Source organism: Vicia villosa, linkage group LG5 (assembly GCF_029867415.1).
Source record: "Vicia villosa cultivar HV-30 ecotype Madison, WI linkage group LG5, Vvil1.0, whole genome shotgun sequence".
Taxonomy (NCBI): domain Eukaryota; kingdom Viridiplantae; phylum Streptophyta; class Magnoliopsida; order Fabales; family Fabaceae; genus Vicia; species Vicia villosa.
In genome coordinates this window covers 104,077,706-104,085,441 of record NC_081184.1, presented here as the reverse complement: position 1 = coordinate 104,085,441, position 7,736 = coordinate 104,077,706, and the positions used below count along the sequence as shown (strand labels likewise).

At 33.3% G+C, this 7,736-nt stretch overlaps 1 long non-coding RNA gene across 5 annotated transcripts; it reads right to left on the bottom strand.

Moving 5' to 3' along the window:
* Nucleotides 1–416: 416 nt before the first annotated feature.
* Nucleotides 417–6,104, bottom strand: LOC131606965 (uncharacterized). 5 transcript variants are annotated; one of them, XR_009285138.1, is made up of 7 exons: nucleotides 5,193–6,104; nucleotides 3,291–4,550; nucleotides 2,877–3,145; nucleotides 1,724–1,808; nucleotides 1,210–1,382; nucleotides 775–1,090; nucleotides 417–687 (listed from the first exon to the last, which is right to left on the bottom strand). It is a non-coding gene; the product is annotated as an uncharacterized LOC131606965 (long non-coding RNA). The 5 variants fall into 5 exon arrangements; XR_009285139.1 differs by having other exon boundaries at nucleotides 1,724–1,798; XR_009285136.1 differs by lacking the exon at nucleotides 1,724–1,808 and having other exon boundaries at nucleotides 3,291–3,689; nucleotides 4,306–4,550.
* Nucleotides 6,105–7,736: the final 1,632 nt, after the last annotated feature.

Here is a 7,736-nt window from a genome sequence, read left to right as displayed (position 1 = left end):
ATTGGGCGTAATTATGTTTTTAATTGTTTTAATAAAAATTGGGTGTAATTGGGCATAATTACGTTTTTAATTACACCCTGTTTTAGTAAAAATCGGGTGTAATTTGGCGTAATTACGTTTTAATTACACCCTGTTTTAATAAAAATCGGGTGTAATTAGGCCTAATTACGTTTTAATTACACCCTGTTTTAATTAAAATCAGGTGTAGATACGTTCTTAATTACACCCTATTTTAATAAACACCATTATATTATATTTAAATCTATTTACACCCTATTTCATATACACCATTTAGTTATATTTCATTTTCAGTCATAATATTGCAAATACTATAAAATCATACATATAAAAATCATATTTTAACTAAGTCAAAATATTTTTAATATTAACCAAAAAGTATACAAAATCATGTGCATTCATAATATTTCAAGTACTATAAAATCATACACATAAAAATTATATTTTAACCAAGTCATAACACTTTCTTCATATATAATTTTACGCCATGCTTGACGGTTAGCTTCGGTGTTCTCTAGTTTAATTGAATCCAACCGCTTTCCACATGTAGCATTGGATTCATCCATGGCCAAAATACCACGCCCTGGAGAAGCAATTGCTTTCCACAATTTGATCCGGAGGAAGACCTTCTACATTCGTGTACACTGACTTCATCTTCTCAAGCAAAGTCTACAAAATTATTCAATATATAGCAATTCAAAGCCACACAACAAACCTCTAATTTCTTAAAAACTACGAGGTTAAAAAATGTTTTACCGTTTTGCCAGCCTTGTCAATCCCTAAAATGAGTACATGAAGCTCTAACTTGTTGAACATGTACTGCCAAAGTCCATAAAATAATGAAAACATCCTTTGTCGAAAAAATCTATACTTGACACTTCCAACCATTGCTCCTGTGATGTTGTTAGGATTTCTGTTAGGGGTGTCGCGCCACTTCCAACGACTAGTGCATGAGTAATTTTTGTGATTATTTGGAATTGATGCATCTCTGATGAATATGAGTTGGAAACTTCTTGCCATATCCAACTATGTAGCTCATGTTCATTGGATTTTGACCCATGATGTAATCCATCTGTTTCATGCCAATATGAAAATCACATTTATTGTTAACCAGTTATTTGAACTTTGTTGAACACTTCCGAAATTGTGGCAAAAATATATGAATCAAAACCGGAATGGCGAATATGGTACCTGAGAGGTTGCAAATGACTTGAGATCGGACCTTGGAATGTAATTAAGGCCACAATTCCATCCAGAAACACATATGGCTTCCATTTAATCAGCAAAAAGTGATGTCATAAAAGCCGCATTGACAACATATTGAAGAGATTGACCTTGTCCATGGTTCAGTTGTATCAAACCCCCTGCAAATTTTCATGTTAACACACATCTTGCAAATTTTTTTGAAGCTTAACAATCACAATGACACATCTTTGAATTGAATTATTCAAGTTTATCTAAGAATAATATTTTAAATACTATAAAATCATACACATAAAAATAAGGGAGAATCATGTATTAGTCAAGAAAAGTATATCAACATACAACCCAAATATATATTCACTAGTTGACAATAACTAACAAAACTATCTGCAAGTTTTTTTATTGTTACATTCATGTACAATTTGTATATAAATTTAGAAACATACAGGAAGTTATTGGAACTTTATCGAATAATTATAATGATATTGAAGATAAGTCTCACTAATAGTTGAGTTGTGATATCTGTCCGATCAAATGCATGAAAGTGGCTTTGGTTGCTTTACTTGCATCTCATTTCCTGTCAAACACTAAACTTGAGAAATTAGTATGCATGAAATCTATGCTAATAGTTATTTTCTGCCAAACTAATCATTTGATGTTAGTAGTCACTAGTTATAATTGAAATTTTTTAAATTTATCAGGTCAATCCACTTAAATAAATACGATAAATTTATTATTATTATATTATATATTATACTATAAATTAAAAGTATATATATATATATTAAAAAATTTCTCATGCAATAATTTTTTTTATAAATAATCATAAACAAATAGTTCCACAAAATATTAGATTAATTGTTTATTTATATATATATTCAAATAAAATAAATTTTTAAATAGTCTAATATATCAATCAAATTTTTAAAAATGTCAAACTCAAATTCAGAAAAATTACATGTGATAGATTACCAGTCAAAGTTATATACTTAAATGTTTTTGATGGATAAAATTTTAGAATTGACAAAACTCAGTATCTTATCACTATCCCTAGTTTCAACAAATATATAATTGTGATCTTAAGTGGTGAAATTTTCAATGTAGATAAAGACAAATTTATAAAGTTATGCAGTTTAATATAATAAACGTGTCTCATATAAAAACTTATTTTATATAGATACTATTACATTAAATTAGTAATAAGATCAAGTTAAATATTACTATAATACACGTGTCTCATAATAGCTAGCCACCTAATAAGAGTATTCATACACCAACTGATTCGCCACCAGGGTATGCTAGAATTCTACCCTTCCTATTAGTCATGATCGATACGTTAAACACTTAGTTTCAATCACATTTTCAATTTTTAGTAACACAACATAAATAATTGATTTTGACATACCAATACCTCTTGTCTTCAAGTCTAAGAAAAGACTTCTAAGAAAAGACTTCTAAACTTTGACCATATTAGTCTTGTAAGTTGGTAATGCCGAATTAACTTAATCATAAAATATATATAATTCTCCATTATTTATGATACTGATGCATCACAATGAGGACTTTGGATACATAAACATTAAAAAAGCCTTTAATTCTAAGGTCATTCATTATAGATAACATAAAATAGTACTAATTAAAATTATATAACAAACCTGAGATCTTTTCCTCTCATCTTTGAAGAAATTGAAAACATGTTGTGGAGGAAGCGGCAACCAAATGGTAGTAGCTGCACTTAGCACAATACCATTAGGCTGACCAGGATCTGTACTCTTTCTAACAGTAACTCTGACTCCAATCTCATTCACAGCTGAAAGTGTGGTCCATCTATGACTAGCTGATGCAACTATACTTGCACAGAAACTTGTTACCATCCTTTGTGCCAGTTTCATCATGCTCCTTTTTCCCTCAGGTGATGGAATCACTGAAAAATTCCAAAAACCGCACGAGTTACATTGCGATTTCAGTTACGTTGCAACTGCGAACCTTTAAATGCAGACACATGCTTATACCGTGTCTGCAGTCGGGTTGCAGACTACAATTTAAAACTATGAGTATGTATACATTACCTCCGCCGAGATCGCGAGTAGAATTGGCAGACACCATGAGACAAGCAAGTCTTTCACACATTCTTTGAAGTATGGTGAGCCATCTTTCAGCACCAATTGCAACACCACTATGGATAACATTTCTATAATGCTGTGAACTGGATTTTTATCATCAATCTCAACATGTTCAATCCAAGTAACCTATAATTACCTTGGAATATCCATTAGGCATGTCTCGAATGAAGCCACCGGACGGAAAACGATGGCATCGGAATTGTGACCCGAATTGGTTGTCATTAGGAAAATCATATGAAACATCAACTATAGCTCATAAACCTTGCTCAATTTGTTTAGTGACACAGAAAGTAGAATTCTCTAATAAGGAACAAATGGTGAAAGCACTTGCAACTCTTCATACATCTAAAAATTTCAAAAGAAAAATCATTCAAAATATACAAATACGCTGGTCGACGAATTTTCTAATGTCAAAATATGTTTTCAGATTCTGACTATTAAACATACCAGTTGCAACGAATATGCATAAAAATTATTAACAGAAAACTCTTGTTAAGCCTATAGTTTTCCTCCAACTCAAACTATAGAATCATACTCCGTCTAATCTAACCCACATTATTGATGCTTCAAACGACTTAATAAAATCACATAGAACCATAACAGAAAAATTTAAAAATCATGAATGAATGTCCATTTGAGCTTAAACCTATATCAAGAAGATTGGTAGCAAAAGTGTATGCTTGATATAACATTAACAAGACCCATATAGTGATGGACATGTGAATATTAACAAACTGCTAACAAGTTTTAGGCTAGTAACTGGTAAAGTGAATAGACAAAATCAGTGCAAAGATAAATGTATGTTAGTAGTTTAGGACTCTTCAAGCATTACTTTAAAAAAAAGTAACACAACACTTCACTTTGTAGTTGTAAACAGATGATTACTAGAAATGAAAATTGAAGACATGTATAATTTATGTTCCAAATAACACAGTCAAACTAAAATATAAGGGTATGGCACCTCTGCTTCAGCTTTAGCTTTTTCCTGCTGCTGCTAAAGCACCGTCATGCAAAATAACCCATTATTTGACCTCTTATAAAGCATATTAAGAATGTAGACAATCCTAGAGGAGCCTACAATTCATAGACTCTTGATGAAGAAGCTTGCACTAAGCTCTGTTAGCTAGTTGTACAAACTACAAACAAACATTATTTTCCTATGTCACGCCTAAGCATGTTGAGGAGTCTGAGCAGCAATTCTTCTTTCTGCAACAGATTACATCATCGGTTAACAAATGTGATAATGAGGAGTTTGAGAATGGATGGGGAATAACATGAAAAAGCACCTCCAGCAGCAACAAGTTTCTCTACACGCGCAACAATATGATTTCCATAGGTATACTTTTTCAACACATTCAAATGAACTTTGATTCATGAAAGAATCAACTCACATTATAATCACAAAATAAATAATCATTCACATTAAATTAAACTTTTTTTGGGCTGATAAAAAGTTATAAAAGGATCAAAACCTAAAATTCAATCAAACAAAATCGTTAGATAAAAGCTGAAAGCTTTATGAGAGGAAAAAAATCAACTTTACCTGAATCAAACATCAAACATACCTAAAACACAAATAATCAACCAGATCTACAACACGAGACAAAGAACAACCTCAAAAAGCACTAGATCTGAGATTTTATGATGAAAAATAAGGTTACCTTAGAGGCTTCGGGGATGTCCCAGCCCAATATTTAACACCATAATTCAACACCACAATTCAACACAATATTTAAAATTGCAGGACAACCAAAAGCTATCATTACTATCTCAATTAAAAACCTTGAATATGGCTACTTAAACAAACAATAAGATGACTAACTAAATCAACATATTGAAATATTATACCTGCAACAGTTGTGGATTTTAAGGATGAATCCGGTTTGGGTGCAAAATTCAGTTCAATCCATACCCGTCGGATAAAATGTAGACTTAGACTTGCTCACATAGCTATGATCTCTTTTGAACAACTCAAAAGCCTTTGCATAAACTTTTCTCTCCACATGAACAAAGGTAGAAGAAGCAACAATTGAAGGAATCTGCTTCTCAAACCACCTCAAGAACCAGAAACAGAAGTCAAATTCTTCGAATAATTCGTCGAAACCGTCAAAGCGGAACTATTAGGAACTTTCCTTGAATTAAAGTGGCAGTAGAAGTCCCATTCATAGACAAAACACAATGAGAAGCTCTCTGAATCAATTCATCAAACAGTGAATGAACATTCTTAAGATCAAAGCTTCAAAGCCCCTTCTCTATATCGAAAACTCCTAGTCTATTCAACAATTAGAAAAATGAATTATCCAAAAAATGAAATAGGTTCAACGATTTACCTAACAGCAACATGAGTTGTGTCAAATCCAAAGTACATCTCGATCTTACTGGATTCTTTAGGAGAAGCTTCAAAGCCCAACCGATCTATCTAGTTTCAGTCAATGAAGACGTCGCAGCGGCAGAAGGAGGGGGCAGGAGTTGATGATATGATGAATAATCGATAGGGTTTTGGGTGAAGAACCGTAGAGAAATGAAGGAATCATGTTTTTACAAACGGAAGTTTCTGATTACGGAGTCATTAGGTGAATCGAAAAAACCGATATACGCAAAGAAAATGCGAGAAAGGAGTTTAGAAAATGGTTGGATTTCTCGCTTCCCAGTCTCTCCCAATTCTTTGCCGTGTTTCGACGTGTTTGCACTCTTCCAGGCGATGAGACGAGTTTCGAAGAGAAAGGTTCATGCAATTGAGAAATGGGTTTCGATGACATTGTGTTTTGAATTTGTTAATGTTTTTACTCTTGAAAATTATTAAGTTATAAGCTTAATAAAATAGATTACATAAGCCCTTAATAAAATATATTGTGGTGTTTAAATGTGTTTATATTAATGATTAATATTTTAACTTTTAAGTTATAAAATTAAATAATTTTTAGGCTATTTAAATTTACACCCGTTTTAAATTTAATGGGAGTAATTGAGATTTAATTATAATAGTATTTTTAATTTACACCCATTTTTAAAAAATAGGGTGTAAATTGAGACATACTAATACTTAAAATGATCTATTATTTACAGAACTGCCACCGTGTTTCTTATTTACACCCGTTTTTAGTATATCAGGTGTAAATTTTAAAATTATATTGATCTTTTTGCACTAGTGAAAATTGCAAAAACGTAGATATTCAAAGGATGCTACGTAGGCCAAAATGGTTGAACAAGCACCAAAATGGCCTTATGTTCAAAAGTGTTATGTGGTAAGTAAAGTAAACACAGACAAAGCAGTATCAAAATGCATTTCATTAAGATTGGGGGAATACATTGCATTTCTGGAAAAGATTATGTTTCCAATAACAAAAGGGACTACAAAAAAGAAATATACTAGAGGTTAACAAAAAAAAAGCATCCAAAATAAAACCAAGGCCTATAACGCCTTCATCTAAGCCTCAAACAAAGCACCCTCTAGTTAATCCTTTGCTCTAAGCCTTCCAAGGATAGCAGGGGCAAGCTTTCTGCTTCGAACATGTCTAGAGACCCCGAATTGCGCATTCTTCTCACTATGCCCTTTTTAAGGAACATATAGGACAAGAATCTTCCATAAGGAAGACACGTGACCACACCTTGGCGAGAAGCAGCCATGGAAACAGCTTCGACAAGCCCTTTGAAGATTAGCAACGAAAAGTTTATCTTCTTTCCCCGGAGGGCACAGAGTATAAACTCCAGATCCTCCATCATGATGCTGTCTAGGTTATGGCTTCGTGGGCGGAAGTTGCCCACCAAAAGCTGGTGCCAAATCTTGATGACTTTATTACTAAAAGGGTCCTTTTCCATGAGGGTCCTCAACATACGATAGGTGGTCATGTTGATGGTGTTGTCATCAAAAGCTTCTCCAAAATTTTCGCATCTCAGCAAGTCAGAGATGGTGGAAGGAGTGATGGTAATGTGAGCCCTTCGAACCTCAGATACGATAGTGGTCCTCCCTTCCGGATCTATGCGCAGAGATGCAAACATCCAGAAATCTGCTAACATATTGGGATAAACAGATCCCTCCAGGATTTCAGGATAGAACTGAAGATGTTGGTTAGCAAAGAGTGCGTTGAAGCTGATATGGTTTTCATCAAACTCCTCCTCAGAAAGTTTGAACTCTTTCTTGATACAAGCTCTGATGGTATTGTAGGTTAAGGGTTCCGCCATTTGAGAAAGAAAAAGATTTTGTTAAACTCTGTGTTTGAGAGGATGCAAGAGGAAGAGAGCAAAAGATTGATAAGAGTTTAGTGAAAGTGTGAAGAAAGGAGTAGAACGCTAACGCCTTATATAGACTATGTTGGCAGAAGGAACGGTTTATGTCTTGATTATTGATTGGACTGCGTTTGGTATCCCCAAGAGAAGTTATGGCCTCCGCCG